This window comes from Dendrobates tinctorius, unplaced genomic scaffold, assembly GCF_039654945.1.
Source record: "Dendrobates tinctorius isolate UK_male_01 unplaced genomic scaffold, ASM3965494v1 ptg000045l, whole genome shotgun sequence".
Taxonomy (NCBI): domain Eukaryota; kingdom Metazoa; phylum Chordata; class Amphibia; order Anura; family Dendrobatidae; genus Dendrobates; species Dendrobates tinctorius.
Genome location: NW_027361713.1, coordinates 19976824 through 20000313, shown reverse-complemented (window position 1 = coordinate 20000313; position 23490 = coordinate 19976824).

Sequence of the window (23490 nt, the reverse complement as noted above, 5' to 3'; positions counted from 1 at the left end):
TCTTAACAGCCCAAACAAGTTTCTAAAAGGATGAGTTTGCAACTACTTTACTTTTGGAGAAAATTCAAAACATTCATTATTCAATAGGGCCCAAACTATCAAAAACCAGCGGTTTCAATGAACACACATTTCTTGGTAGAATCATGCAGGACTGAAATTTTTGATGTTTTTCTACTCCTCTCATGAGCCCAAACAAGTCTCTAAAAGCATGAGTTTGCAACTACTTTACTTTTGGAGAAAATTCAAAACATTCATTATTCAATAGAGCCGAATAGCAAAAATCAGGTTTTGAATGAAGAATCACATTTCTTGGTAGAATCATGCAGGATTGAAATTTTTGATGGTTTTTTACTCCTCTCAAAAGCCCAAACAAGTTTCTAAAAGGATGGGTTTGCAACTACTTTACTTTTGGAGAAAATTCAAAACATTCATTATTCAATAGGGCCCAAACTATCAAAAACCAGCAGTTTGAATGAACACTCAAATTTCTTGGTAGAATCGTGCAGGACTGAAATTTTTGATGTTTTTCTACTCCTCTCATGAGCCCAAACAAGACTCTAAAAGGATGAGTTTGCAACTACTTTACTTTTGGAGAAAATTCAAAACATTCATTATTCAATAGAGCCCAATAGCAAATACCAGCGTTTTGAATGAAGAATCACATTTCTTGGTAGAATCATGCAGGATTGAAATTTTTGATGGTTTTTTACTCCTCTCAACAGCCCAAACAAGTTTCTAAAAGGATGATTTTGCAACTACTTTACTTTTGGAGGAAAGTCAAAACATTCATTATTCAATAGGGCCCAAAATATCAAAAACCAGCGGTTTGAATGAACACTCACATTTCTTGGTAGAATCGTGCAGGACTGAAATTTTTGATGTTTTTCTACTCCTCTCATGAGCCCAAACAAGACTCTAAAAGGATGAGTTTGCAACTACTTTACTTTTGAGAAAATTCAAAACATTTATTATTCAATAGAGCCCAATAGCAAAAACCAGCGTTTTGAATGAAGAATCACATTTCTTGGTAGAATCATGCAGGATTGAAATTTTTGATGGTTTTTTACTCCTCTCAACAGCCCAAACAAGTTTCTAAAAGGATGAGTTTGCAACTACTTTACTTTTGGAGAAAATTCAAAACATTCATTATTCAATAGGGCCCAAAATTTCAAAAAACAGCGGTTTGAATGAACACACATTTCTTGGTAGAATCATGCAGGACTGAAATTTTTGATGTTTTTCTACTCCTCTCATGAGCCCAAACAAGTCTCTAAAAGGATGAGTTTGCAACTACTTTACTTTTGGAGAAAATTCAAAACATTCATTATTCAATAGAGCCCAATAGCAAAAACCAGCCTTTTGAATGAAGAATCACAATTCTTGGTAGAATCATGCAGGATTGAAATTTTTGATGTTTTTTTACTCCTCTCAACAGCCCAAACAAGTTTCTAAAAGGATGAGTTTGCAACTACTTTACTTTTGGAGAAAATTCAAAACATTCATTATTCAATAGGGCCCAAAATATCAAAAACCAGCGGTTTGAATGAACACACATTTCTTGGTAGAATCATGCAGGACTGAAATTTTTGATGTTTTTCTACTCCTCTCATGAGCCCAAACAAGTCTCTAAAAGGATGAGTTTGCAACTACTTTACTTTTGGAGAAAATTCAAAACATTCATTATTCAATAGAGCCCAATAGCAAAAACCAGCCTTTTGAATGAAGAATCACATTTCTTGGTAGAATCATGCAGGATTGAAATTTTTGATGGTTTTTTACTCCTCTCAACAGCCCAAACAAGTTTCTAAAAGGATGAGTTTGCAACTACTTTACTTTTGGAGAAAATTCAAAACATTCATTATTCAATAGGGCCCAAACTATCAAAAACCAGCGGTTTCAATGAACACACATTTCTTGGTAGAATCATGCAGGACTGAAATTTTTGATGTTTTTCTACTCCTCTCATGAGCCCAAACAAGTCTCTAAAAGCATGAGTTTGCAACTACTTTACTTTTGGAGAAAATTCAAAACATTAATTATACAATAGAGCCCAATAGCAAAAATCAGGTTTTGAATGAAGAATCACATTTCTTGGTAGAATCATGCAGGATTGAAATTTTTGATGGTTTTTTACTCCTCTCAACAGCCCAAACAAGTTTCTAAAAGGATGAGTTTGCAACTACTTTACTTTTGGAGAAAATTCAAAACATTCATTATTCAATAGGGCCCAAACTATCAAAAACCAGCGGTTTGAATGAACACACATTTCTTGGTAGAATCATGCAGGACTGAAATTTTTGATGTTTTTCTACTCCTCTCATGAGCCCAAACAAGTCTCTAAAAGGATGAGTTTGCAACTGCTTTACTTTTGGAGAAAATTCAAAACATTCATTATTCAATAGAGCCCAATAGCAAAAACCAGCATTTTGAATGAAGAATCACATTTCTTGGTAGAATCATGCAGGATTGAAATTTTTGATGGTTTTTTACTCCTCTCAACAGCCCAAACAAGTTTCTAAAAGGATGAGTTTGCAACTACTTTACTTTTGGAGAAATTCAAAACATTCATTATTCAATAGAGCCCAATAGCAAATACCAGCGTTTTGAATGAAGAATCACATTTCTTGGTAGAATCATGCAGGATTGAAATTTTTGATGGTTTTTTACTCCTCTCAACAGCCCAAACAAGTTTCTAAAGGATGAGTTTGCAACTACTTTACTTTTGGAGAAAATTCAAAACATTCATTATTCAGTAGGGCCCAAAATGTCAAAAACCAGCGGTTTGAATGAACACTCACATTTCTTGGTAGAATCGTGCAGGACTGAAATTTTTGATGTTTTTCTACTCCTCTCATGAGCCCAAACAAGACTCTAAAAGGATGAGTTTGCAACTACTTTACTTTTGGAGAAAATTCAAAACATTTATTATTCAATAGAGCCCAATAGCAAAAACCAGCGTTTTGAATGAAGAATCACATTTCTTGGTAGAATCATGCAGGATTGAAATTTTTGATGGTTTTTTACTCCTCTCAACAGCCCAAACAAGTTTCTAAAAGGATGAGTTTGCAACTACTTTACTTTTGGAGAAAATTCAAAACATTCATTATTCAATAGGGCCCAAAATATCAAAAACCAGCGGTTTGAATGAACACACATTTCTTGGTAGAATCATGCAGGACTGAAATTTTTGATGTTTTTCTACTCCTCTCATGAGCCCAAACAAGTCTCTAAAAGGATGAGTTTGCAACTACTTTACTTTTGGAGAAAATTCAAAACATTCATTATTCAATAGAGCCCAATAGCAAAAACCAGCCTTTTGAATGAAGAATCACATTTCTTGGTAGAATCATGCAGGATTGAAATTTTTGATGGTTTTTTACTCCTCTCAACAGCCCAAACAAGTTTCTAAAAGGATGAGTTTGCAACTACTTTACTTTTGGAGAAAATTCAAAACATTCATTATTCAATAGGGCCCAAACTATCAAAAACCAGTGGTTTCAATGAACACACATTTCTTGGTAGAATCATGCAGGACTGAAATTTTTGATGTTTTTCTACTCCTCTCATGAGCCCAAACAAGTCTCTAAAAGCATGAGTTTGCAACTACTTTACTTTTGGAGAAAATTCAAAACATTCATTATTCAATAGAGCCGAATAGCAAAAATCAGGTTTTGAATGAAGAATCACATTTCTTGGTAGAATCATGCAGGATTGAAATTTTTGATGGTTTTTTACTCCTCTCAAAAGCCCAAACAAGTTTCTAAAAGGATGAGTTTGCAACTACTTTACTTTTGGAGAAAATTCAAAACATTCATTATTCAATAGGGCCCAAACTATCAAAAACCAGCGGTTTGAATGAACACTCAAATTTCTTGGTAGAATCGTGCAGGACTGAAATTTTTGATGTTTTTCTACTCCTCTCATGAGCCCAAACAAGACTCTAAAAGGATGAGTTTGCAACTACTTTACTTTTGGAGAAAATTCAAAACATTCATTATTCAATAGAGCCCAATAGCAAATACCAGCGTTTTGAATGAAGAATCACATTTCTTGGTAGAATCATGCAGGATTGAAATTATTGATGGTTTTTTACTCCTCTCAACAGCCCAAACAAGTTTCTAAAAGGATGAGTTTGCAACTACTTTACTTTTGGAGAAAAGTCAAAACATTCAATATTCAGTAGGGCCCAAAATATCAAAAACCAGCGGTTTGAATGAACACTCACATTTCTTGGTAGAATCGTGCAGGACTGAAATTTTTGATGTTTTTCTACACCTCTCATGAGCCCAAACAAGACTCTAAAAGGATGAGTTTGCAACTACTTTACTTTTGAGAACATTCAAAACATTTATTATTCAATAGAGCCCAATAGCAAAAACCAGCGTTTTGAATGAAGAATCACATTTCTTGGTAGAATCATGCAGGATTGAAATTTTTGATGGTTTTTTACTCCTCTCAACAGCCCAAACAAGTTTCCAAAAGGATGAGTTTGCAACTACTTTACTTTTGGAGAAAATTCAAAACATTCATTATTCAATAGGGCCCAAAATTTCAAAAAACAGCGGTTTGAATGAACACACATTTCTTGGTAGAATCATGCAGGACTGAAATTTTTGATGTTTTTCTACTCCTCTCATGAGCCCAAACAAGTCTCTAAAAGGATGAGTTTGCAACTACTTTACTTTTGGAGAAAATTCAAAACATTCATTATTCAATAGAGCCCAATAGCAAAAACCAGCGTTTTGAATAAAGTATCACATTTCTTGGTAGAATCATGCAGGATTGAAATTTTTGATGGTTTTTTACTCCTCTCAAAAGCCCAAACAAGTTTCTAAAAGGATGAGTTTGCAACTACTTTACTTTTGGAGAAAATTCAAAACATTCATTATTCAATAGGGCCCAAACTATCAAAAACCAGCGGTTTCAATGAACACACATTTCTTGGTAGAATCATGCAGGACTGAAATTTTTGATGTTTTTCTACTCCTCTCATGAGCCCAAACAAGTCTCTAAAAGCATGAGTTTGCAACTACTTTACTTTTGGAGAAAATTCAAAACATTAATTATACAATAGAGCCCAATAGCAAAAATCAGGTTTTGAATGAAGAATCACATTTCTTGGTAGAATCATGCAGGATTGAAATTTTTGATGGTTTTTTACTCCTCTCAACAGCCCAAACAAGTTTCTAAAAGGTTGAGTTTGCAACTTCTTTACTTTTGGAGAAAATTCAAAACATTCATTATTCAATAGGGCCCAAAATATCAAAAACCAGCGGTTTGAATGAACACACATTTCTTGGTAGAATCATGCAGAACTGAAATTTTTGATGTTTTTCTACTCTTCTGATGAGCCCAAACAAGTCTCTAAAAGCATGAGTTTGCAACTACTTTACTTTTGGAGAAAATTCAAAACATTCATTATTCAATAGAGCCCAATAGCAAAAATCAGGCTTTGAATGAAGAATCACATTTCTTGGTAGAATCATGCAGGATTGAAATTTTTGATGGTTTTTTACTCCTCTCAACAGCCCAAACAAGTTTCTAAAAGGATGAGTTTGCAACTACTTTACTTTTGGAGAAAATTCAAAACATTCATTATTCAATAGGGCCCAAACTATCAAAAACCAGCGGTTTGAATGAACACACATTTCTTGGTAGAATCATGCAGGACTGAAATTTTTGATGTTTTTCTACTCCTCTCATGAGCCCAAACAAGTCTCTAAAAGGATGAGTTTGCAACTGCTTTACTTTTGGAGAAAATTCAAAACATTCATTATTCAATAGAGCCCAATAGCAAAAACCAGCGTTTTGAATGAAGAATCACATTTCTTGGTAGAATCATGCAGGATTGAAATTTTTGATGGTTTTTTACTCCTCTCAACAGCCCAAACAAGTTTCTAAAAGGATGAGTTTGCAACTACTTTACTTTTGGAGAAATTCAAAACATTCATTATTCAATAGAGCCCAATAGCAAATACCAGCGTTTTGAATGAAGAATCACATTTCTTGGTAGAATCATGCAGGATTGAAATTTTTGATGGTTTTTTACTCCTCTCAACAGCCCAAACAAGTTTCTAAAGGATGAGTTTGCAACTACTTTACTTTTGGAGAAAATTCAAAACATTCATTATTCAGTAGGGCCCAAAATGTCAAAAACCAGCGGTTTGAATGAACACTCACATTTCTTGGTAGAATCGTGCAGGACTGAAATTTTTGATGTTTTTCTACTCCTCTCATGAGCCCAAACAAGACTCTAAAAGGATGAGTTTGCAACTACTTTACTTTTGGAGAAAATTCAAAACATTTATTATTCAATAGAGCCCAATAGCAAAAACCAGCGTTTTGAATGAAGAATCACATTTCTTGGTAGAATCATGCAGGATTGAAATTTTTGATGGTTTTTTACTCCTCTCAACAGCCCAAACAAGTTTCTAAAAGGATGAGTTTGCAACTACTTTACTTTTGGAGAAAATTCAAAACATTCATTATTCAATAGGGCTCAAACTATCAAAAACCAGCGGTTTCAATGAACACACATTTCTTGGTAGAATCATGCAGGACTGAAATTTTTGATGTTTTTCTACTCCTCTCATGAGCCCAAACAAGTCTCTAAAAGCATGAGTTTGCAACTACTTTACTTTTGGAGAAAATTCAAAACATTCATTATTCAATAGAGCCCAATAGCAAAAATCAGGTTTTGAATGAAGAATCACAATTCTTGGTAGAATCATGCAGGATTGAAATTTTTGATGGTTTTTTACTCCTCTCAACAGCCCAAACAAGTTTCTAAAAGGATGAGTTTGCAACTAATTTACTTTTGGAGAAAATTCAAAACATTCATTATTCAATAGGGCCCAAAATATCAAAAACCAGCGGTTTGAATGAACACACATTTCTTGGTAGAATCATGCAGGACTGAAATTTTTGATGTTTTTCTACTCCTCTCATGAGCCCAAACAAGTCTCTAAAAGGATGAGTTTGCAACTACTTTACTTTTGGAGAAAATTCAAAACATTCATTATTCAATAGAGCCCAATAGCAAAAACCAGCCTTTTGAATGAAGAATCACATTTCTTGGTAGAATCATGCAGGATTGAAATTTTTGATGGTTTTTTACTCCTCTCAACAGCCCAAACAAGTTTCTAAAAGGATGAGTTTGCAACTACTTTACTTTTGGAGAAAATTCAAAACATTCATTATTCAATAGGGCCCAAACTATCAAAAACCAGCGGTTTCAATGAACACACATTTCTTGGTAGAATCATGCAGGACTGAAATTTTTGATGTTTTTCTACTCCTCTCATGAGCCCAAACAAGTCTCTAAAAGCATGAGTTTGCAACTACTTTACTTTTGGAGAAAATTCAAAACATTCATTATTCAATAGAGCCGAATAGCAAAAATCAGGTTTTGAATGAAGAATCACATTTCTTGGTAGAATCATGCAGGATTGAAATTTTTGATGGTTTTTTACTCCTCTCAAAAGCCCAAACAAGTTTCTAAAAGGATGAGTTTGCAACTACTTTACTTTTGGAGAAAATTCAAAACATTCATTATTCAATAGGGCCCAAACTATCAAAAACCAGCAGTTTGAATGAACACTCAAATTTCTTGGTAGAATCGTGCAGGACTGAAATTTTTGATGTTTTTCTACTCCTCTCATGAGCCCAAACAAGACTCTAAAAGGATGAGTTTGCAACTACTTTACTTTTGGAGAAAATTCAAAACATTCATTATTCAATAGAGCCCAATAGCAAATACCAGCGTTTTGAATGAAGAATCACATTTCTTGGTAGAATCATGCAGGATTGAAATTTTTGATGGTTTTTTACTCCTCTCAACAGCTCAAACAAGTTTCTAAAAGGATGATTTTGCAACTACTTTACTTTTGGAGAAAAGTCAAAACATTCATTATTCAATAGGGCCCAAAATATCAAAAACCAGCGGTTTGAATGAACACTCACATTTCTTGGTAGAATCGTGCAGGACTGAAATTTTTGATGTTTTTCTACTCCTCTCATGAGCCCAAACAAGACTCTAAAAGGATGAGTTTGCAACTACTTTACTTTTGAGAAAATTCAAAACATTTATTATTCAATAGAGCCCAATAGCAAAAACCAGCGTTTTGAATGAAGAATCACATTTCTTGGTAGAATCATGCAGGATTGAAATTTTTGATGGTTTTTTACTCCTCTCAACAGCCCAAACAAGTTTCTAAAAGGATGAGTTTGCAACTACTTTACTTTTGGAGAAAATTCAAAACATTCATTATTCAATAGGGCCCAAAATTTCAAAAAACAGCGGTTTGAATGAACACACATTTCTTGGTAGAATCATGCAGGACTGAAATTTTTGATGTTTTTCTACTCCTCTCATGAGCCCAAACAAGTCTCTAAAAGGATGAGTTTGCAACTACTTTACTTTTGGAGAAAATTCAAAACATTCATTATTCAATAGAGCCCAATAGCAAAAACCAGCCTTTTGAATGAAGAATCACATTTCTTGGTAGAATCATGCAGGATTGAAATTTTTGATGGTTTTTTACTCCTCTCAACAGCCCAAACAAGTTTCTAAAAGGATGAGTTTGCAACTACTTTACTTTTGGAGAAAATTCAAAACATTCATTATTCAATAGGGCTCAAACTATCAAAAACCAGCGGTTTCAATGAACACACATTTCTTGGTAGAATCATGCAGGACTGAAATTTTTGATGTTTTTCTACTCCTCTCATGAGCCCAAACAAGTCTCTAAAAGCATGAGTTTGCAACTACTTTACTTTTGGAGAAAATTCAAAACATTCATTATTCAATAGAGCCCAATAGCAAAAATCAGGTTTTGAATGAAGAATCACAATTCTTGGTAGAATCATGCAGGATTGAAATTTTTGATGGTTTTTTACTCCTCTCAACAGCCCAAACAAGTTTCTAAAAGGATGAGTTTGCAACTACTTTACTTTTGGAGAAAATTCAAAACATTCATTATTCAATAGGGCCCAAAATATCAAAAACCAGCGGTTTGAATGAACACACATTTCTTGGTAGAATCATGCAGGACTGAAATTTTTGATGTTTTTCTACTCCTCTCATGAGCCCAAACAAGTCTCTAAAAGGATGAGTTTGCAACTACTTTACTTTTGGAGAAAATTCAAAACATTCATTATTCAATAGAGCCCAATAGCAAAAACCAGCCTTTTGAATGAAGAATCACATTTCTTGGTAGAATCATGCAGGATTGAAATTTTTGATGGTTTTTTACTCCTCTCAACAGCCCAAACAAGTTTCTAAAAGGATGAGTTTGCAACTACTTTACTTTTGGAGAAAATTCAAAACATTCATTATTCAATAGGGCCCAAACTATCAAAAACCAGCGGTTTCAATGAACACACATTTCTTGGTAGAATCATGCAGGACTGAAATTTTTGATGTTTTTCTACTCCTCTCATGAGCCCAAACAAGTCTCTAAAAGCATGAGTTTGCAACTACTTTACTTTTGGAGAAAATTCAAAACATTCATTATTCAATAGAGCCGAATAGCAAAAATCAGGTTTTGAATGAAGAATCACATTTCTTGGTAGAATCATGCAGGATTGAAATTTTTGATGGTTTTTTACTCCTCTCAAAAGCCCAAACAAGTTTCTAAAAGGATGAGTTTGCAACTACTTTACTTTTGGAGAAAATTCAAAACATTCATTATTCAATAGTGCCCAAACTATCAAAAACCAGCGGTTTGAATGAACACTCAAATTTCTTGGTAGAATCGTGCAGGACTGAAATTTTTGATGTTTTTCTACTCCTCTCATGAGCCCAAACAAGACTCTAAAAGGATGAGTTTGCAACTACTTTACTTTTGGAGAAAATTCAAAACATTCATTATTCAATAGAGCCCAATAGCAAATACCAGCGTTTTGAATGAAGAATCACATTTCTTGGTAGAATCATGCAGGATTGAAATTTTTGATGGTTTTTTACTCCTCTCAACAGCTCAAACAAGTTTCTAAAAGGATGATTTTGCAACTACTTTACTTTTGGAGAAAAGTCAAAACATTCATTATTCAATAGGGCCCAAAATATCAAAAACCAGCGGTTTGAATGAACACTCACATTTCTTGGTAGAATCGTGCAGGACTGAAATTTTTGATGTTTTTCTACTCCTCTCATGAGCCCAAACAAGACTCTAAAAGGATGAGTTTGCAACTACTTTACTTTTGAGAAAATTCAAAACATTTATTATTCAATAGAGCCCAATAGCAAAAACCAGCGTTTTGAATGAAGAATCACATTTCTTGGTAGAATCATGCAGGATTGAAATTTTTGATGGTTTTTTACTCCTCTCAACAGCCCAAACAAGTTTCTAAAAGGATGAGTTTGCAACTACTTTACTTTTGGAGAAAATTCAAAACATTCATTATTCAATAGGGCCCAAAATTTCAAAAAACAGCGGTTTGAATGAACACACATTTCTTGGTAGAATCATGCAGGACTGAAATTTTTGATGTTTTTCTACTCCTCTCATGAGCCCAAACAAGTCTCTAAAAGGATGAGTTTGCAACTACTTTACTTTTGGAGAAAATTCAAAACATTCATTATTCAATAGAGCCCAATAGCAAAAACCAGCCTTTTGAATGAAGAATCACATTTCTTGGTAGAATCATGCAGGATTGAAATTTTTGATGGTTTTTTACTCCTCTCAACAGCCCAAACAAGTTTCTAAAAGGATGAGTTTGCAACTACTTTACTTTTGGAGAAAATTCAAAACATTCATTATTCAATAGGGCTCAAACTATCAAAAACCAGCGGTTTCAATGAACACACATTTCTTGGTAGAATCATGCAGGACTGAAATTTTTGATGTTTTTCTACTCCTCTCATGAGCCCAAACAAGTCTCTAAAAGCATGAGTTTGCAACTACTTTACTTTTGGAGAAAATTCAAAACATTCATTATTCAATAGAGCCCAATAGCAAAAATCAGGTTTTGAATGAAGAATCACAATTCTTGGTAGAATCATGCAGGATTGAAATTTTTGATGGTTTTTTACTCCTCTCAACAGCCCAAACAAGTTTCTAAAAGGATGAGTTTGCAACTACTTTACTTTTGGAGAAAATTCAAAACATTCATTATTCAATAGGGCCCAAAATATCAAAAACCAGCGGTTTGAATGAACACACATTTCTTGGTAGAATCATGCAGGACTGAAATTTTTGATGTTTTTCTACTCCTCTCATGAGCCCAAACAAGTCTCTAAAAGGATGAGTTTGCAACTACTTTACTTTTGGAGAAAATTCAAAACATTCATTATTCAATAGAGCCCAATAGCAAAAACCAGCCTTTTGAATGAAGAATCACATTTCTTGGTAGAATCATGCAGGATTGAAATTTTTGATGGTTTTTTACTCCTCTCAACAGCCCAAACAAGTTTCTAAAAGGATGAGTTTGCAACTACTTTACTTTTGGAGAAAATTCAAAACATTCATTATTCAATAGGGCCCAAACTATCAAAAACCAGCGGTTTCAATGAACACACATTTCTTGGTAGAATCATGCAGGACTGAAATTTTTGATGTTTTTCTACTCCTCTCATGAGCCCAAACAAGTCTCTAAAAGCATGAGTTTGCAACTACTTTACTTTTGGAGAAAATTCAAAACATTCATTATTCAATAGAGCCGAATAGCAAAAATCAGGTTTTGAATGAAGAATCACATTTCTTGGTAGAATCATGCAGGATTGAAATTTTTGATGGTTTTTTACTCCTCTCAAAAGCCCAAACAAGTTTCTAAAAGGATGAGTTTGCAACTACTTTACTTTTGGAGAAAATTCAAAACATTCATTATTCAATTGTGCCCAAACTATCAAAAACCAGCGGTTTGAATGAACACTCAAATTTCTTGGTAGAATCGTGCAGGACTGAAATTTTTGATGTTTTTCTACTCCTCTCATGAGCCCAAACAAGACTCTAAAAGGATGAGTTTGCAACTACTTTACTTTTGGAGAAAATTCAAAACATTCATTATTCAATAGAGCCCAATAGCAAATACCAGCGTTTTGAATGAAGAATCACATTTCTTGGTAGAATCATGCAGGATTGAAATTATTGATGGTTTTTTACTCCTCTCAACAGCCCAAACAAGTTTCTAAAAGGATGAGTTTGCAACTACTTTACTTTTGGAGAAAAGTCAAAACATTCATTATTCAATAGGGCCCAAAATATCAAAAACCAGCGGTTTGAATGAACACACATTTCTTGGTAGAATCATGCAGGACTGAAATTTTTGATGTTTTTCTACTCCTCTCATGAGCCCAAACAAGTCACTAAAAGGATGAGTTTGCAACTACTTTACTTTTGGAGAAAATTCAAAACATTCATTATTCAATAGAGCCCAATAGCAAAAACCAGCCTTTTGAATGAAGAATCACATTTCTTGGTAGAATCATGCAGGATTGAAATTTTTGATGGTTTTTTACTCCTCTCAACAGCCCAAACAAGTTTCTAAAAGGATGAGTTTGCAACTACTTTACTTTTGGAGAAAATTCAAAACATTCATTATTCAATAGGGCCCAAACTATCAAAAACCAGCGGTTTCAATGAATACACATTTCTTGGTAGAATCATGCAGGACTGAAATTTTTGATGTTTTTCTACTCCTCTCATGAGCCCAAACAAGTCTCTAAAAGCATGAGTTTGCAACTACTTTACTTTTGGAGAAAATTCAAAACATTCATTATTCAATAGAGCCCAATAGCAAAAATCAGGTTTTGAATGAAGAATCACATTTCTTGGTAGAATCATGCAGGATTGAAATTTTTGATGGTTTTTTACTCCTCTCAACAGCCCAAACAAGTTTCTAAAAGGATGAGTTTGCAACTACTTTACTTTTGGAGAAAATTCAAAACATTCATTATTCAATAGGGCCCAAAATATCAAAAACCAGCGGTTTGAATGAACACACATTTCTTGGTAGAATCATGCAGGACTGAAATTTTTGATGTTTTTCTACTCCTCTCATGAGCCCAAACAAGTCTCTAAAAGGATGAGTTTGCAACTACTTTACTTTTGGAGAAAATTCAAAACATTCATTATTCAATAGAGCCCAATAGCAAAAACCAGCCTTTTGAATGAAGAATCACATTTCTTGGTAGAATCATGCAGGATTGAAATTTTTGATGGTTTTTTACTCCTCTCAACAGCCCAAACAAGTTTCTAAAAGGATGAGTTTGCAACTACTTTACTTTTGGAGAAAATTCAAAACATTCATTATTCAATAGGGCCCAAACTATCAAAAACCAGCGGTTTGAATGAACACACATTTCTTGGTAGAATCATGCAGGACTGAAATTTTTGATGTTTTTCTACTCCTCTCATGAGCCCAAACAAGTATCTAAAAGGATGAGTTTGCAAATACTTTACTTTTGGAGAAAATTCAAAACATTCATTATTCAATAGAGCCCAATAGCAAAAACCAGGGTTTTGAATAAAGTATCACATTTCTTGGTAGAATCATGCAGGATTGAAATTTTTGATGGTTTTTTACTCCTCTCAAAAGCCCAAACAAGTTTCTAAAAGGATGAGTTTGCAACTACTTTACTTTTGGAGAAAATTCAAAACATTCATTATTCAATAGGGCCCAAACTATCAAAAACCAGCGGTTTCAATGAACACACATTTCTTGGTAGAATCATGCAGGACTGAAATTTTTGATGTTTTTCTACTCCTCTCATGAGCCCAAACAAGTCTCTAAAAGCATGAGTTTGCAACTACTTTACTTTTGGAGAAAATTCAAAACATTAATTATACAATAGAGACCAATAGCAAAAATCAGGTTTTGAATGAAGAATCACATTTCTTGGTAGAATCATGCAGGATTGAAATTTTTGATGGTTTTTTACTCCTCTCAACAGCCCAAACAAGTTTCTAAAAGGTTGAGTTTGCAACTTCTTTACTTTTGGAGAAAATTCAAAACATTCATTATTCAATAGGGCCCAAAATATCAAAAACCAGCGGTTTGAATGAACACACATTTCTTGGTAGAATCATGCAGGACTGAAATTTTTGATGTTTTTCTACTCCTCTCATGAGCCCAAACAAGTCTCTAAAAGCATGAGTTTGCAACTCCTTTACTTTTGGAGAAAATTCAAAACATTCATTATTCAATAGAGCCCAATAGCAAAAATCAGGCTTTGAATGAAGAATCACATTTCTTGGTAGAATCATGCAGGATTGAAATTTTTGATGGTTTTTTACTCCTCTCAACAGCCCAAACAAGTTTCTAAAAGGATGAGTTTGCAACTACTTTACTTTTGGAGAAAATTCAAAACATTCATTATTCAATAGGGCCCAAAATATCAAAAACCAGCGGTTTGAATGAACACACATTTCTTGGTAGAATCATGCAGGACTGAAATTTTTGATGTTTTTCTACTCCTCTCATGAGCCCAAACAAGTCTCTAAAAGGATGAGTTTGCAACTACTTTACTTTTGGAGAAAATTCAAAACATTCATTATTCAATAGAGCCCAATAGCAAAAACCAGCCTTTTGAATGAAGAATCACATTTCTTGGTAGAATCATGCAGGATTGAAATTTTTGATGGTTTTATACTCCTCTCAACAGCCCAAACAAGTTTCTAAAAGGATGAGTTTGCAACTACTTTACTTTTGGAGAAAATTCAAAACATTCATTATTCAATAGGGCCCAAACTATCAAAAACCAGCGGTTTCAATGAACACACATTTCTTGGTAGAATCATGCAGGACTGAAATTTTTGATGTTTTTCTACTCCTCTCATGAGCCCAAACAAGTCTCTAAAAGCATGAGTTTGCAACTACTTTACTTTTGGAGAAAATTCAAAACATTCATTATTCAATAGAGCCGAATAGCAAAAATCAGGTTTTGAATGAAGAATCACATTTCTTGGTAGAATCATGCAGGATTGAAATTTTTGATGGTTTTTTACTCCTCTCAAAAGCCCAAACAAGTTTCTAAAAGGATGAGTTTGCAACTACTTTACTTTTGGAGAAAATTCAAAACATTCATTATTCAATAGGGCCCAAACTATCAAAAACCAGCAGATTGAATGAACACTCAAATTTCTTGGTAGAATCGTGCAGGACTGAAATTTTTGATGTTTTTCTACTCCTCTCATGAGCCCAAACAAGACTCTAAAAGGATGAGTTTGCAACTACTTTACTTTTGGAGAAAATTCAAAACATTCATTATTCAATAGAGCCCAATAGCAAATACCAGCGTTTTGAATGAAGAATCACATTTCTTGGTAGAATCATGCAGGATTGAAATTTTTGATGGTTTTTTACTCCTCTCAACAGCCCAAACAAGTTTCTAAAAGGATGATTTTGCAACTACTTTACTTTTGGAGAAAAGTCAAAACATTCATTATTCAATAGGGCCCAAAATATCAAAAACCAGCGGTTTGAATGAACACTCACATTTCTTGGTAGAATCGTGCAGGACTGAAATTTTTGATGTTTTTCTACTCCTCTCATGAGCCCAAACAAGACTCTAAAAGGATGAGTTTGCAACTACTTTACTTTTGAGAAAATTCAAAACATTTATTATTCAATAGAGCCCAATAGCAAAAACCAGCGTTTTGAATGAAGAATCACATTTCTTGGTAGAATCATGCAGGATTGAAATTTTTGATGGTTTTTTACTCCTCTCAACAGCCCAAACAAGTTTCTAAAAGGATGAGTTTGCAACTACTTTACTTTTGGAGAAAATTCAAAACATTCATTATTCAATAGGGCCCAAAATTTCAAAAAACAGCGGTTTGAATGAACACACATTTCTTGGTAGAATCATGCAGGACTGAAATTTTTGATGTTTTTCTACTCCTCTCATGAGCCCAAACAAGTCTCTAAAAGGATGAGTTTGCAACTACTTTACTTTTGGAGAAAATTCAAAACATTCATTATTCAATAGAGCCCAATAGCAAAAACCAGCCTTTTGAATGAAGAATCACATTTCTTGGTAGAATCATGCAGGATTGAAATTTTTGATGGTTTTTTACTCCTCTCAACAGCCCAAACAAGTTTCTAAAAGGATGAGTTTGCAACTACTTTACTTTTGGAGAAAATTCAAAACATTCATTATTCAATAGGGCTCAAACTATCAAAAACCAGCAGTTTCAATGAACACACATTTCTTGGTAGAATCATGCAGGACTGAAATTTTTGATGTTTTTCTACTCCTCTCATGAGCCCAAACAAGTCTCTAAAAGCATGAGTTTGCAACTACTTTACTTTTGGAGAAAATTCAAAACATTCATTATTCAATAGAGCCCAATAGCAAAAATCAGGTTTTGAATGAAGAATCACAATTCTTGGTAGAATCATGCAGGATTGAAATTTTTGATGTTTTTTTACTCCTCTCAACAGCCCAAACAAGTTTCTAAAAGGATGAGTTTGCAACTACTTTACTTTTGGAGAAAATTCAAAACATTCATTATTCAATAGGGCCCAAAATATCAAAAACCAGCGGTTTGAATGAACACACATTTCTTGGTAGAATCATGCAGGACTGAAATTTTTGATGTTTTTCTACTCCTCTCATGAGCCCAAACAAGTCTCTAAAAGGATGAGTTTGCAACTACTTTACTTTTGGAGAAAATTCAAAACATTCATTATTCAATAGAGCCCAATAGCAAAAACCAGCCTTTTGAATGAAGAATCACATTTCTTGGTAGAATCATGCAGGATTGAAATTTTTGATGGTTTTTTACTCCTCTCAACAGCCCAAACAAGTTTCTAAAAGGATGAGTTTGCAACTACTTTACTTTTGGAGAAAATTCAAAACATTCATTATTCAATAGGGCCCAAACTATCAAAAACCAGTGGTTTCAATGAACACACATTTCTTGGTAGAATCATGCAGGACTGAAATTTTTGATGTTTTTCTACTCCTCTCATGAGCCCAAACAAGTCTCTAAAAGCATGAGTTTGCAACTACTTTACTTTTGGAGAAAATTCAAAACATTCATTATTCAATAGAGCCGAATAGCAAAAATCAGGTTTTGAATGAAGAATCACATTTCTTGGTAGAATCATGCAGGATTGAAATTTTTGATGGTTTTTTACTCCTCTCAAAAGCCCAAACAAGTTTCTAAAAGGATGAGTTTGCAACTACTTTACTTTTGGAGAAAATTCAAAACATTCATTATTCAATAGGGCCCAAACTATCAAAAACCAGCGGTTTGAATGAACACTCAAATTTCTTGGTAGAATCGTGCAGGACTGAAATTTTTGATGTTTTTCTACTCCTCTCATGAGCCCAAACAAGACTCTAAAAGGATGAGTTTGCAACTACTTTACTTTTGGAGAAAATTCAAAACATTCATTATTCAATAGAGCCCAATAGCAAATACCAGCGTTTTGAATGAAGAATCACATTTCTTGGTAGAATCATGCAGGATTGAAATTATTGATGGTTTTTTACTCCTCTCAACAGCCCAAACAAGTTTCTAAAAGGATGAGTTTGCAACTACTTTACTTTTGGAGAAAAGTCAAAACATTCATTATTCAGTAGGGCCCAAAATATCAAAAACCAGCGGTTTGAATGAACACTCACATTTCTTGGTAGAATCGTGCAGGACTGAAATTTTTGATGTTTTTCTACACCTCTCATGAGCCCAAACAAGACTCTAAAAGGATGAGTTTGCAACTACTTTACTTTTGAGAAAATTCAAAACATTTATTATTCAATAGAGCCCAATAGCAAAAACCAGCGTTTTGAATGAAGAATCACATTTCTTGGTAGAATCATGCAGGATTGAAATTTTTGATGGTTTTTTACTCCTCTCAACAGCCCAAACAAGTTTCTAAAAGGATGAGTTTGCAACTACTTTACTTTTGGAGAAAATTCAAAACATTCATTATTCAATAGGGCCCAAAATTTCAAAAAACAGCGGTTTGAATGAACACACATTTCTTGGTAGAATCATGCAGGACTGAAATTTTTGATGTTTTTCTACTCCTCTCATGAGCCCAAACAAGTCTCTAAAAGGATGAGTTTGCAACTACTTTACTTTTGGAGAAAATTCAAAACATTCATTATTCAATAGAGCCCAATAGCAAAAACCAGCGTTTTGAATAAAGTATCACATTTCTTGGTAGAATCATGCAGGATTGAAATTTTTGATGGTTTTTTACTCCTCTCAAAAGCCCAAACAAGTTTCTAAAAGGATGAGTTTGCAACTACTTTACTTTTGGAGAAAATTCAAAACATTCATTATTCAATAGGGCCCAAACTATCAAAAACCAGCGGTTTCAATGAACACACATTTCTTGGTAGAATCATGCAGGACTGAAATTTTTGATGTTTTTCTACTCCTCTCATGAGCCCAAACAAGTCTCTAAAAGCATGAGTTTGCAACTACTTTACTTTTGGAGAAAATTCAAAACATTCATTATTCAATAGAGCCCAATAGCAAAAATCAGGTTTTGAATGAAGAATCACAATTCTTGGTAGAATCATGCAGGATTGAAATTTTTGATGTTTTTTTACTCCTCTCAACAGCCCAAACAAGTTTCTAAAAGGATGAGTTTGCAACTACTTTACTTTTGGAGAAAATTCAAAACATTCATTATTCAATAGGGCCCAAAATATCAAAAACCAGCGGTTTGAATGAACACACATTTCTTGGTAGAATCATGCAGGACTGAAATTTTTGATGTTTTTCTACTCCTCTCATGAGCCCAAACAAGTCTCTAAAAGGATGAGTTTGCAACTACTTTACTTTTGGAGAAAATTCAAAACATTCATTATTCAATAGAGCCCAATAGCAAAAACCAGCCTTTTGAATGAAGAATCACATTTCTTGGTAGAATCATGCAGGATTGAAATTTTTGATGGTTTTTTACTCCTCTCAACAGCCCAAACAAGTTTCTAAAAGGATGAGTTTGCAACTACTTTACTTTTGGAGAAAATTCAAAACATTCATTATTCAATAGGGCCCAAACTATCAAAAACCAGTGGTTTCAATGAACACACATTTCTTGGTAGAATCATGCAGGACTGAAATTTTTGATGTTTTTCTACTCCTCTCATGAGCCCAAACAAGTCTCTAAAAGCATGAGTTTGCAACTACTTTACTTTTGGAGAAAATTCAAAACATTCATTATTCAATAGAGCCGAATAGCAAAAATCAGGTTTTGAATGAAGAATCACATTTCTTGGTAGAATCATGCAGGATTGAAATTTTTGATGGTTTTTTACTCCTCTCAAAAGCCCAAACAAGTTTCTAAAAGGATGAGTTTGCAACTACTTTACTTTTGGAGAAAATTCAAAACATTCATTATTCAATAGGGCCCAAACTATCAAAAACCAGCGGTTTGAATGAACACTCAAATTTCTTGGTAGAATCGTGCAGGACTGAAATTTTTGATGTTTTTCTACTCCTCTCATGAGCCCAAACAAGACTCTAAAAGGATGAGTTTGCAACTACTTTACTTTTGGAGAAAATTCAAAACATTCATTATTCAATAGAGCCCAATAGCAAATACCAGCGTTTTGAATGAAGAATCACATTTCTTGGTAGAATCATGCAGGATTGAAATTATTGATGGTTTTTTACTCCTCTCAACAGCCCAAACAAGTTTCTAAAAGGATGAGTTTGCAACTACTTTACTTTTGGAGAAAAGTCAAAACATTCATTATTCAGTAGGGCCCAAAATATCAAAAACCAGCGGTTTGAATGAACACTCACATTTCTTGGTAGAATCGTGCAGGACTGAAATTTTTGATGTTTTTCTACACCTCTCATGAGCCCAAACAAGACTCTAAAAGGATGAGTTTGCAACTACTTTACTTTTGAGAAAATTCAAAACATTTATTATTCAATAGAGCCCAATAGCAAAAACCAGCGTTTTGAATGAAGAATCACATTTCTTGGTAGAATCATGCAGGATTGAAATTTTTGATGGTTTTTTACTCCTCTCAACAGCCCAAACAAGTTTCTAAAAGGATGAGTTTGCAACTACTTTACTTTTGGAGAAAATTCAAAACATTCATTATTCAATAGGGCCCAAAATTTCAAAAAACAGCGGTTTGAATGAACACACATTTCTTGGTAGAATCATGCAGGACTGAAATTTTTGATGTTTTTCTACTCCTCTCATGAGCCCAAACAAGTCTCTAAAAGGATGAGTTTGCAACTACTTTACTTTTGGAGAAAATTCAAAACATTCATTATTCAATAGAGCCCAATAGCAAAAACCAGCGTTTTGAATAAAGTATCACATTTCTTGGTAGAATCATGCAGGATTGAAATTTTTGATGGTTTTTTACTCCTCTCAAAAGCCCAAACAAGTTTCTAAAAGGATGAGTTTGCAACTACTTTACTTTTGGAGAAAATTCAAAACATTCATTATTCAATAGGGCCCAAACTATCAAAAACCAGCGGTTTCAATGAACACACATTTCTTGGTAGAATCATGCAGGACTGAAATTTTTGATGTTTTTCTACTCCTCTCATGAGCCCAAACAAGTCTCTAAAAGCATGAGTTTGCAACTACTTTACTTTTGGAGAAAATTCAAAACATTCATTATTCAATAGAGCCCAATAGCAAAAATCAGGTTTTGAATGAAGAATCACAATTCTTGGTAGAATCATGCAGGATTGAAATTTTTGATGTTTTTTTACTCCTCTCAACAGCCCAAACAAGTTTCTAAAAGGATGAGTTTGCAACTACTTTACTTTTGGAGAAAATTCAAAACATTCATTATTCAATAGGGCCCAAAATATCAAAAACCAGCGGTTTGAATGAACACACATTTCTTGGTAGAATCATGCAGGACTGAAATTTTTGATGTTTTTCTACTCCTCTCATGAGCCCAAACAAGTCTCTAAAAGGATGAGTTTGCAACTACTTTACTTTTGGAGAAAATTCAAAACATTCATTATTCAATAGAGCCCAATAGCAAAAACCAGCCTTTTGAATGAAGAATCACATTTCTTGGTAGAATCATGCAGGATTGAAATTTTTGATGGTTTTTTACTCCTCTCAACAGCCCAAACAAGTTTCTAAAAGGATGAGTTTGCAACTACTTTACTTTTGGAGAAAATTCAAAACATTCATTATTCAATAGGGCCCAAACTATCAAAAACCAGTGGTTTCAATGAACACACATTTCTTGGTAGAATCATGCAGGACTGAAATTTTTGATGTTTTTCTACTCCTCTCATGAGCCCAAACAAGTCTCTAAAAGCATGAGTTTGCAACTACTTTACTTTTGGAGAAAATTCAAAACATTCATTATTCAATAGAGCCGAATAGCAAAAATCAGGTTTTGAATGAAGAATCACATTTCTTGGTAGAATCATGCAGGATTGAAATTTTTGATGGTTTTTTACTCCTCTCAAAAGCCCAAACAAGTTTCTAAAAGGATGAGTTTGCAACTACTTTACTTTTGGAGAAAATTCAAAACATTCATTATTCAATAGGGCCCAAACTATCAAAAACCAGCGGTTTGAATGAACACTCAAATTTCTTGGTAGAATCGTGCAGGACTGAAATTTTTGATGTTTTTCTACTCCTCTCATGAGCCCAAACAAGACTCTAAAAGGATGAGTTTGCAACTACTTTACTTTTGGAGAAAATTCAAAACATTCATTATTCAATAGAGCCCAATAGCAAATACCAGCGTTTTGAATGAAGAATCACATTTCTTGGTAGAATCATGCAGGATTGAAATTATTGATGGTTTTTTACTCCTCTCAACAGCCCAAACAAGTTTCTAAAAGGATGAGTTTGCAACTACTTTACTTTTGGAGAAAAGTCAAAACATTCATTATTCAGTAGGGCCCAAAATATCAAAAACCAGCGGTTTGAATGAACACTCACATTTCTTGGTAGAATCGTGCAGGACTGAAATTTTTGATGTTTTTCTACACCTCTCATGAGCCCAAACAAGACTCTAAAAGGATGAGTTTGCAACTACTTTACTTTTGAGAAAATTCAAAACATTTATTATTCAATAGAGCCCAATAGCAAAAACCAGCGTTTTGAATGAAGAATCACATTTCTTGGTAGAATCATGCAGGATTGAAATTTTTGATGGTTTCTTACTCCTCTCAACAGCCCAAACAAGTTTCTAAAAGGATGAGTTTGCAACTACTTTACTTTTGGAGAAAATTCAAAACATTCATTATTCAATAGGGCCCAAAATTTCAAAAAACAGCGGTTTGAATGAACACACATTTCTTGGTAGAATCATGCAGGACTGAAATTTTTGATGTTTTTCTACTCCTCTCATGAGCCCAAACAAGTCTCTAAAAGGATGAGTTTGCAACTACTTTACTTTTGGAGAAAATTCAAAACATTCATTATTCAATAGAGCCCAATAGCAAAAACCAGCGTTTTGAATAAAGTATCACATTTCTTGGTAGAATCATGCAGGATTGAAATTTTTGATGGTTTTTTACTCCTCTCAAAAGCCCAAACAAGTTTCTAAAAGGATGAGTTTGCAACTACTTTACTTTTGGAGAAAATTCAAAACATTCATTATTCAATAGGGCCCAAACTATCAAAAACCAGCGGTTTCAATGAACACACATTTCTTGGTAGAATCATGCAGGACTGAAATTTTTGATGTTTTTCTACTCCTCTCATGAGCCCAAACAAGTCTCTAAAAGCATGAGTTTGCAACTACTTTACTTTTGGAGAAAATTCAAAACATTAATTATACAATAGAGCCCAATAGCAAAAATCAGGTTTTGAATGAAGAATCACATTTCTTGGTAGAATCATGCAGGATTGAAATTTTTGATGGTTTTTTACTCCTCTCAACAGCCCAAACAAGTTTCTAAAAGGTTGAGTTTGCAACTTCTTTACTTTTGGAGAAAATTCAAAACATTCATTATTCAATAGGGCCCAAAATATCAAAAACCAGCGGTTTGAATGAACACACATTTCTTGGTAGAATCATGCAGGAATGAAATTTTTGATGTTTTTCTACTCCTCTCATGAGCCCAAACAAGTCTCTAAAAGCATGAGTTTGCAACTACTTTACTTTTGGAGAAAATTCAAAACATTCATTATTCAATAGAGCCCAATAGCAAAAATCAGGCTTTGAATGAAGAATCACATTTCTTGGTAGAATCATGCAGGATTGAAATTTTTGATGGTTTTTTACTCCTCTCAACAGCCCAAACAAGTTTCTAAAAGGATGAGTTTGCAACTACTTTACTTTTGGAGAAAATTCAAAACATTCATTATTCAATAGGGCCCAAACTATCAAAAACCAGCGGTTTGAATGAACACACATTTCTTGGTAGAATCATGCAGGACTGAAATTTTTGATGTTTTTCTACTCCTCTCATGAGCCCAAACAAGTCTCTAAAAGGATGAGTTTGCAACTGCTTTACTTTTGGAGAAAATTCAAAACATTCATTATTCAATAGAGCCCAATAGCAAAAACCAGCGTTTTGAATGAAGAATCACATTTCTTGGTAGAATCATGCAGGATTGAAATTTTTGATGGTT